The following is a 10442-nucleotide window of genomic DNA, read 5'->3' as shown; positions in this document are numbered from 1 at the left end:
AAACAAAGACCCCCGTATAACCTTAACAGACTGACGGGGCAAGTGCTGTTAGCGAGCACCTATGAACGCTGGAACGGTGCACGAGGGGGTGAGTGGGCCAGCACCACGCCCGACCGCCTTTGTCTCCCTAGTGGCGATGTTTACACACCACACCAGGTACTCATTTGAGGCTGAGTCGACCTAGGGGAGGCGCGGGACTGGTTCAAAAAATCGTCGCCGGTGTTGGCCTTGAGCGGGAATCGAACCCGGGTTAGCCGGGTTCATAGCGCTGCGCGATAACCGCAACGCCACCGTGGGTGGGACGTGGGTGGGTGGGGGCGCGGGGGGGTATTAATTATATAATACGTAAATAAATAAATAAATCGTGCCATCTCGAGAGAGAGAGAGACTCCCCCCCCCCTCCCCCAAATTAGTTTACGTGTGGATTACCATGCATGGGCTAATCCCTGGGCATTAGCGCCGCGTATTTTGTCTTAATCGGCCGCCGTAAGGAGTTTGCCGAGACGCATCTCTGATCTGTGAATTATACAACAACAGCAGCAGCAACAACAACAGCGTAATGTTAACTAAGCGAGATGAACGGTCCCTTTTCTACGGTGCGTGCCGCGTTTTATTTTAGCGGTTGAATGGGGTCGTGGCGTCGCATTAACAGCAACGTCATAAATGCCAATTCCCCGCAGGGAATACCTACTCATTCCCCCAGCCCTTCTCATCCTCCTCTTCCTCCTTCTCTCTCTCTCTCATCCACATCCAGATTCCAGCCCCCCTCCCCTCTCCCCCTCCGCATTGAAGTGACGCTACTCAGGCGCGATGTTCGAACAACATTTGATAAACCAGGGCTCATCCTGTTGGAACCTCCAAGGAAGGTAACGGGATCGGCTCTGTGGGATACTGCCGAAGTTACTGCTGCCGCTACCGCTGCTGCTGCTACTGCTACATTTGCCGGCGCGGCAGTCGAAAACAATGGGCCATCCCCACTGATGACGGGCGCCCCGTATTCATCACTGTTTAGAATGCGACTTGATTTTTTTTTAATTTTACTTTAATTAATTTTAAAAAAATTTACCTACGTGACTTTACCGACAAAACCTAAGAATATGAATTTGAAGCAATGTATTTATCTATCCACTGCTGGATGAAGGCCTACCTAAGCTGTGTCGGTCCTTGGAGTGTACTGCGCCGTGCTGGTCAGTGCGCGTTCGTGTTGGAAGGGGTGGTCCCGGGCACTGCTCACATATTAAATCGCCAGTGATGTTGGTGAGTTTAGTCAGCCGCGGGCCGGAATTGAACTCAGACGGGCAGGTTCACAGCTATGGCACGGCTATACACCATCATCGCACCTCCGTTTCGCGCGGTTGGGTAGGTACGGTGCGACAAAAGTTCAACTATAACACAGTTTTTCTGGCTGGCAGGAGGAGGGGACTGACTGTCACGTCAATAATACAGCGTGTGTGTGTGTGGCCTTTAAAGGAAACAAACATATGTAATAGGCGACGTTTCGGGCAATGACCCTTCTGAATGGCACATGAATAGAGAGGCCTAAAGAAAGGCACACTGGGTGATGATGATGATTGGCGTTGGAGACTGCACGTGTTTAAATCATATGGCCTGAAAAGCATTACATTAAAAAAACATTATTGCGAACAGTTTGTACATTTATATATGAATAATTGTCAACAGTATACGTACGTTTCCGGATATATCGTCTACACATAAGACAAAAACATCCCCTATAGCCTTAATGGACTGTTAGGGCAAGTGCTGTACACGAGGGGGTGGGTGGCCACGTAGCATCTATTAAAGTAAGCCCGCCGCTAAGAACGAGGGGATGGGTGGCCAGTATCACGCCCGGCAGCCTTTGTCTCCCGAGTGGCGATGTTCGCACACCGCTCCAGATACTCATTTGAGGCTGAGTCGACCTAGGGGAGGCCCAGGTCCGGTTCAGATAATCGTCACTGGTGTTGGCCGTGAGCGGGAATCGAACCCGTGTCGCCGGGTTCATAGCGCAGCACGCTAACCGCTACACCACCGCTCCCCACAACAGGCATACACGGACACAATCACACGTGCACACACACACAGACAGAGCAACCGATACTCGGGTGCGCACCGACACAGAGCGGGGCCTGGGTTCCTATTCAACACAGCGAGGCAAGGAAAACCTCGTCAACTATCGGGATATCGAACCGGCGACCTCCCGGATTACAACTCGACTTTGCGCAACAAATTATAGAGGTGGTTAACAATAGATTGATCTATTTAAATATATATAATAATATCGCGAGCTAACTGCATCGACTGGGTCTCGGGACGACATCACACAAAAACCATTCTAATTCCAAATATGAACTGCAGCATTTTTGCAACAACAACAAAAAAAGAATCCCCAAAAAATATCGATCCACCTCAACAATGGAAGGGGCGTTAAACAAAATCGATAGCTTAACCCCATCAGACGGCCGCAACTTCAACGAAAACCGGAGCAATTAAATCACGAGATTAAAATAGAAACGAAAATTCCAAAGATTCCTCCTTCCAGGTCTATAATACCTTGCCATGCACGCAATTATCCAGGCTAAAAAAAACTCTGCTTAGCTCTTCGGGAACTCATCGTCCCGGGCGCTTTGATGAATGTCCAAGCAACCGTGTGCTGTGTCAATCCACTGCTGGATGACGTCCTCTCTTCACACCCCGTGGATAGTGGAGGGGTATCTTTGTTTTGACCGTATCCTTCACCAACGATGGCCAATTCTGAGTTTGGTGAAAGTGGTATGCGCGTGTGTGTGGTCACGTGTGTGTGAGAGCAGTGATGGGAGCGGTGGTGTAGCGGTTAGCACGCTGCGCTACGAACCCTGCGACCCGAGTTCGATTCCTGCTCACGGCCAACACCAGTGACGATTATCTGAACCGGTCCTGGGCCTCCCCTAGATCAACTCGGCCTCAAATGAGTACCTGGTGCGGTGTGTAAACATCGCCACTGGGGAGACAAAGGCGGTCGGGTGTGGTGCTGGCCACCCACCCTCTCTTGTATCGTTCCGACTAACAGCACTTGCCCTTACAGTCTGTTGAGGCTATACGGGGGATCGTTGTCTTTGCAGTATGTTTGTGCGTGTGTGGAGCGGTAGTGCAACGGTAAGCACGATGCGCTACGAGTTCGACTCCCACTCACGTCCAATACCGGTGGCGATTATCTGAACCGATCATGGTCCTCTCCAAGGTCGATTCAGCCTCAAAATGAATACCTTGTGCGGTGTGTAAAACAAACCCATCGCCACCAGGGAGACGAAGGCGGCCGCACGTCGTGCTACCCACCGACCCCATCGTGTGCCGTCCCGGCCTTCGTAAGTGCTCGCTGACAGCACTTGCCCCATCAGTCAAATAAGGCTACACGGGGGATCTTTGTCTATTTTTTTTTGGCCAGGGGCGGTTCGTGATCTAGATTCGTTGCGTCTATTCATAGCGCATCGCGCTCACCACCGCCTAACTTGTCCGCCAGCCATCGCTTTCTTTTTTTAAACCTCAAATATATACACACAGGATACACAACTCCCCCCCACCCACCACTCTCAGAGCCTCCACAATGAACCAGCGTCAAATCTCACAGGGGGTACAGGCCGCCGTCTCTTCTCTGAATAACACTCCCACCCTCGCCTCCACCCCCAAATTATCCGGAGGCATTCTGACACGTGGTGTGGGCGTATGTGTACACACACACATATAAAGACGGGACCCCCAAAACGAAATACAATATACGAACTGGCGGTCCTATGCGAGGTGGGGGTTAATCTTCAGTACAGCTATTGAATTAGGGTCGCCTTTGGGCGAGGGGCTATAAGGGAGGGGGAAGGGGGAGGGGGTTAAGGTGCATGAATGTAATAAGTCTATCCCTGTGCGATACGGAAGCTACCCGCGGCGATGTCACGGATAGCGCGGCTGCACTTGCAATCCAGAGGGTCGCAGGTTCGATTCCCATGTTGTCACCACGGGTTTGACGCACTTAAGTCGATCGCTTTGGTAGGGCAAAGTGTGGGAACGCCTCGCCGCTCCGATCACGTCCGGTCAACGTCGAAGACGGGAGCAAAGTACCCCTTTTAAAGTTTTGCGCTCAGCGCAGGATCTTCAAGCAGCAGTGGCGGTGGGCCAGCAATTGCATGGCTGCGCCTTTATCTCGATGATATCCCTGCGCTGTGAGCACAACACCCCCAACGAATTTAAACATCACCGCTGGCGTCGTCTCGTGCCCAACAGGGAGCGTTTCTCAGTCGTTTTTCTGCTGCCTAAAAAATGTAAAAAAAAAATCATGATCCAAGGTTTGTGGACGTCACCTTGAGATGCACGGCACGCTGAGATCCCTGTCGGCGCGTTGCTCTTGAAGACGCGCTACGGCAGCAGTGGAGCTGCGCGCGATCGTGCGGTCGCTCAGATGCTCGGTGGACCTGAGTTCGATTCCGGGACCACGGCCAACATTCGTGACGAGTGATGCCTACCGCTCTCAGCACACATCATCGCGCAGAGTCGAGTGATATCTTCTCGACGAGATGAACCCAGAGACACGATGGTCGTGACGATGAAGAACTCTGTACGACCTACGACGCATTCTGTTTCATTTGAATATTTATGAAAGAAAAACCTACGCCCGAAAATTACCACCGTGATAAGCACAGTGGCGAGTGAAGATTATATCGATGACGCACCAACCCACTCCACACCGGCCCAAATAGAACCAGTGTGGTGAAGTATGGCCAGACATCTCCTAATCCCCGTGACCTACCCACGGCGCTTGAGGTCCTTCATCCGGCAAGTCGATCGCCGAAGGAAAATACGAATTAAATACGTAACAAACCGTTATCAATAAAAAACAATAATAAACATTCGTTTTACAAACTCAATCAAATACAAATTAAATGACACCGCGCGAAGGGGCTGCAGACCTCCCACTCGCGCGCCACCACTTCCCCTCCCCAATCGATTCGTCTGTTAATTTAAACCGCATTAAAAACACGCGTCGCGCCTCCGCTTCATAAGGGCGACATTGTTATACATCGACGGATAAATTAGTCGGCAATAATAGCGCCTTTGCCCTAATACTTGCTCGATAAAATCCATTCTTTTTTTTCCCCCACTCACCGCCTCGCTCACCCCACCTCGCTCTCCTGCCCCCCACCCCTCCCCACCACCCCCCCCACTATCCCCCACCACCCAAGCCCCCACCCCCCACCTACCACCACCGCCGCCGCCGCATCAATTAAATCCACCTCCCTAATTTGCATAACACCGAGACCCCGGTGACAATTAGCGATCACCGCTCGCCATAAATAATTGGGCTCGCGCGCTCTAGCACACACACACACAACAACAACAACAGCAGCACAAAAATATAATTATAGAATAAAATAAATTGAAAAGAAAGCGGGGGACACTTTAGCGTGTACACAGTCAATTGACATTTAGTTAATTGACTCACAAATTCACGGTCGTCACGCCACGGTGAGCCCTCCAAAGAAGCTATTTAGCCCGGCTCACGTAATGAGACGAGGATTTATTGTGGAACGGTGTGGATACAGGACGGGGGGGGGGGGGCGGTGGGCGATGAAGTGGTGGGGGGGGGGGCTTGTGGGTGGGTGCCGTTGGGGGGGGGGTAGCAAGGAGGGGGATTATTTATGGGGTAGGAGATGTTCATTACCTCGCCTGGTATACAGGAGGTCGTGGGTTGGATCCCCACCCCGACAGCTAGAAATGTTTTGAGCTTGCGTGTCCCTATCCTCCGAGTTTTCTATACACTTACGGAATGAACGTGCGTTTGGAGTTTTTGGCTGCTATAAATGTCCACGTGATGAGGCCACTTCGATGAGCTATCATTTGTGGCCAGGCCGCTCATGAAAAAGAGCTAAATAGCTCAGTGGGCCTTACCTGGTAATAAAAAAACCACATTGTTTAGTTTATAGTTTAGTTTAATTCATAATTGTGAGAATGTGGGTAGTAAAACATTAACTTGAAAAAAATCCATTAGTTCCATCAAGATCATGACGATTTCATCATCGTAGACGTAGCCGTCAATGCTACCGCCACCACCACCACGGACATCGCCTTCCACCCCTCCGCCAGCAGGTCGATGTGACTCAAGGAGACCCACGGACTCATCCGTTGCAATCCACCAACCAGGCCGGGCCATCGAGGCTGGAACGTGCTTGGGTGGAGAAGGTGCGCACAAAACAGACAGCACGCAGCACGGTTGGAATGCGATGATGATGACAAGAGGGACAGGCACATTAATGATGCGTTAATACCAGTAATCATTGGTGCATCTATAGGGCATTCGCTTGAATGCCTCGGGTATCTCAAAGCGCCTACATGTCACCATCTCAACAGAGTCGAAGGGCCAGGCCCCCCTAGCCACCAAGTGGCAGCTGTCCCTGTGTGACACCTTGCTCCGTCAGCACCTGGCCTGCATTAGTCTACCAGTGAGGGCTCGATGATCGCTATGTGGTCTAGCCTAGGGCACCCCCCTACCCAAGTGGCAGCTGTCCCTGTGTGGCAACATGCGACTTCAGCATCTGGCTTGCGAGCAGGGTCATCAGTTTGCCAGTAGGGGGCGATGATTATTCGCAACAGTCGGATCGCAATTGGGGAACGTGGAAAGGTAAAACACACACACAACAACAACAACCGCCATTCGCCACTAAGTGGCGGTGACGTCACCACGACGCTTGTTGCCAGGCCAAGTGCACCTGAGGCCACGTGAAGTGTCGAACGCCCGCTGGCAGGAGGTCACGGGGCAGACCCAGTAGGTGCCACGGGTCGACTGATCGAGATGACCGAGATGACCGAGATGACTGGCTGATGCACCACCTGTGCCCCTACTGTACCAACTTGCTGTGCTTTAGCACCCGGCGCTCCGCTCGTTGTTGTGAGCGTCGTTCCTCTGCCCTCCGTTGTTGTTGGAGGGCCGACTGCCTCCAACTGCCCAGTAGCGTCCTTCACGAGCCTCCTCCACAGAAGCCGATCTTGACACCGCTGGTACCAGTCATCGGCAAGTCCACTCAGCTCCACGTACTCCTGTACCACATCACTTCATCTCTTCTCTAGCCCGTGCCGCGCCCGTCCAACACACACACACGCACATACACACACACATACACACACACACGCACATACACACACACGTACAGACACGAGCACCTCCCGTAGTGTAATGATGACATTCTGGGTGCACTTAGCGCGAGGATGTGCTCCAGGATTTCGGTTTGCGGAATCTCTCTTGCCCGAGAGAGGGAATCCCCGCGAGGACATCGCGGCGGAGGTAATGCGGAGAAGTGGTGGTGCGGACGAAGCGCGCGAGTCAGCAGCGGGAAAGTAGCGCAACAAGGACGGGGGAGAGGCCCATCGAATCGTGCCGTGCGGTGCGCGTGGGCTGGGGAGCGGTGGGCGCAAGCGTTTTGGAGGGCGCGGGGGGGGGCCCCAGGCGAATGCGGCGACGCGAGTTCGACTCCAACACGAGCGGGCGATTTGGTGGAACCGGTCCTGCGTCTCCCTCAAGGTCTACTCAGCCTCAAATGAGTACTTTGGTGCGGTGTGGAGTAGACATCGCCACTCGGGGGACGAGAGGGAGTCGGGCGTGATGCTGCCCACTATCCCCCCTACCCCTTCGAGAGCTCTTGCGGCCTTCGTAGGTGCCACTGGCCAGAAACACTTTCCCCAACGGTCTGTCAAGCCTTTACGGGGGATCTTTGCATGTGGGGAGCAGTGGCGCAGCGGTTAGCGCGCTGCGCCGCGAACCCTGCGTCCCGAGGTCGATTCTCCCGCTCACGGCGACCCACACCGGTGACAATTATTTGAACGGGGTCGTGGTGCCTCCCCCTAGGTCGACTCAGCCTCAAGCGAGTACCTGGCGCAGCGCCGTGCAAAGCGTCGCCACTGCGGCTGGGCGGCAACGTGACCGACCGCTCGGCGAATCCTGAATCCCACGCATCGCGGTGCATTCCACGAGGATGAAACTCAACAATCAAATTCGTTTCACTCTTCATATGCGGGAAGCGGTCGAGACGGTGGATGTTAAATTGAGGTCAAGAATTCTTGCGAGTCACTGACCCCCGAGTCCGCCCTTGGCTACCCAGATATTGACGGTTGCGCTCTTGCGCTCTCGATAAATCAGGCAGATGTCAATCATTATATTGTTGCTGTTGGTGGGAGAGGTTTTTTTGTTGCTGTTTCGAGGTGAGTGGTCGCGTGGTGTGTGTGATGGAGTGTATGACGTGTGTGTGTGTGCGTGTGTTGTTGAGAGTTTGTCTTTGTTTGGCGAGCGGTGGTGATGCGGGCTAGCGCACTGCCCAGTAACCCGGTGACCCGCTCACAGTGGCAAATATTTGAACGGCTCCCGGGCCTCGCCTGGGTCGACTCAGCCTCAAATGTGTACCTGCTGCGGTGTGGCAGTCAACATCGCCGCTGCGGAGACAAAGGCGGCCGGGCGTGGTGTTGGTCACCCTGCCCCCTCGTGTGCCGTGCCGGCCTTCATCGGTGCTGCTCGCGACAACAGCACTTGGGGGGGGGGGGGCGGGGGGGGGGGGGGCGGGGGGGCGGGGAATCTTTGCCTTTGCAGACGGAATGGTTACGTATCCCGCGTGTGCATGCGTGCATCTGATGTGCTCACTCGGCAACGATAGCGTAGCTGCTGGTGGAGTGGGGGGGGGGGGGTCTTTAGGAAAGTTCAAGTTCCAGTTAAATTTCAATTTGAAGCTTTCGTGACTGCAGGGATTCATCTTCTTGATTCTTTCGGTAAAGTCACGTAGAAGGGAAGTAATAAAAAAAAACATAATCAAACAATTCTTCGATTTAAAGCTTTCGTGACTGCAGGTATTCATCTTCTTGATTCTTTCGGTAAAGTCACGTAGAAGGGAAGTAATAAAATAAAAACAATGAAACATAATAAAACAATTCTTCGATTTAAAGCTTTCGTGACTGCAGGATTCATCTTCTGGTTCTTTCGGTAAAGTCACGTAGAAGGGAAATAACAAAAAAATAAAAATAAAACATAATAAAATAATTTTCACGACGTTTCGGCCACAACGCAAGCAGCCGTCCTCAGGTGAAGAACAGGTTTGTCGGGGAAGACGCTGTTCTTTACCTGAGGACGGCTGCTTGCGTGTGTGGCCGAAACGTCGTGAGAATTGTATTTTATTATGTTTTATTTTTATTATTTTATTATTTCCCTTCTACGTGACTTTACCGAAAGAACCAAGAAGAAGAAAGTTCAAGTTGTGTTGATGGTGGGCAATGCCGCCCCCCCCCCCCCGTCCCTCTGGGGTTAGGATCACGTCTAAATTCTCCCTACTCGCCTTCGAGAGTCTCCGTCAGTCTGCTCCATCCTATCTCTCGCTGATCAGTGCGTTACCAGCTTCAGCAGACCCAAATCGACCCCGACTGCAATCCGCGTCTCGCGTCGTCCCTGCTGCTGCACCCGCCGCATTTAAAACCGATCGCGGCCAGCGCAGTTTTGGAATCGTCTCCGGCCCAAAGACCTTGGAACGCCGCGCCCTCTATTATGGATGATATTAATTCTAGATTTGAAGCTTTCCGTGACTGCAAGGATGCATATTCTTAGGTTTTTTTGGTAGAGCCACGTAGGTAAAAAAATTAAAATTAATAAAAGTTAAATCAATAAAAATAAAATAAAAATCACGACGTTTCGGAGGCAACACAAGCTTCCGTCTTCAGGTGGAACCGTCACAGCACGCTTGCTGTATCAAATAAATGAGAAATTCCAAGAGATACTACCCCGTATAAATACTGGTCGAGGGGGGGGGAATGGGCCAGGACAGGCCCCCTTTTATTATTATGGTAAGAGTTGGTGCGGCTTGAGACTACGGGTAGGCTACATAACAAAGGACTGAGCCTTTGCTACTGTTATACTATTTTTACCTACGTGACTTTACCGAAAAAACCTAAGAACATGGATGATATTGGTCGCGAAAGCGCTGCTACTGCGTTCTGATGCTCTTCTTGACAGATCTCCAGTAGGGGCGAGTCACAACGTTACAGAGGTGGCCCAAAAAGGTCAGGATACAGGCTAATTGAATTAATTTTAACATTGGAATTCACGTGTTTTTAATTGTTTATCATTTTTGTTGGTGGAGTTTTTGTTGATCTGTCATCATTGTTAATATCTGTTTTTTTTATTGTTCCGCCTGTGGGAGTCACCCTCAAAATCTGTCGTTTCCAAACGTCTGTCAAGAAAAGGCCTGAAGTTAATTGAGGCGAAACCTAATTAATGGATGTTCAAAAGATTACATCTGAAATGTGTGTTTTATCTGATGTATTTTCAAAAGAGAATGCATGCGGTGTTATTGTAAGTCACTTTGAACATTTGTTAATATAAAGGAAATAACCCTATGTGGTTTGTGAAAATAAATATAATAAGGCTATCTGTCCTAACGTTTGGGCCACCC

This window comes from Lampetra fluviatilis, chromosome 17 (genome assembly GCF_964198595.1).
Source record: "Lampetra fluviatilis chromosome 17, kcLamFluv1.1, whole genome shotgun sequence".
Classification (NCBI taxonomy): Eukaryota; Metazoa; Chordata; class Hyperoartia; order Petromyzontiformes; family Petromyzontidae; genus Lampetra; species Lampetra fluviatilis.
This window is presented reverse-complemented; position numbering follows the sequence as displayed.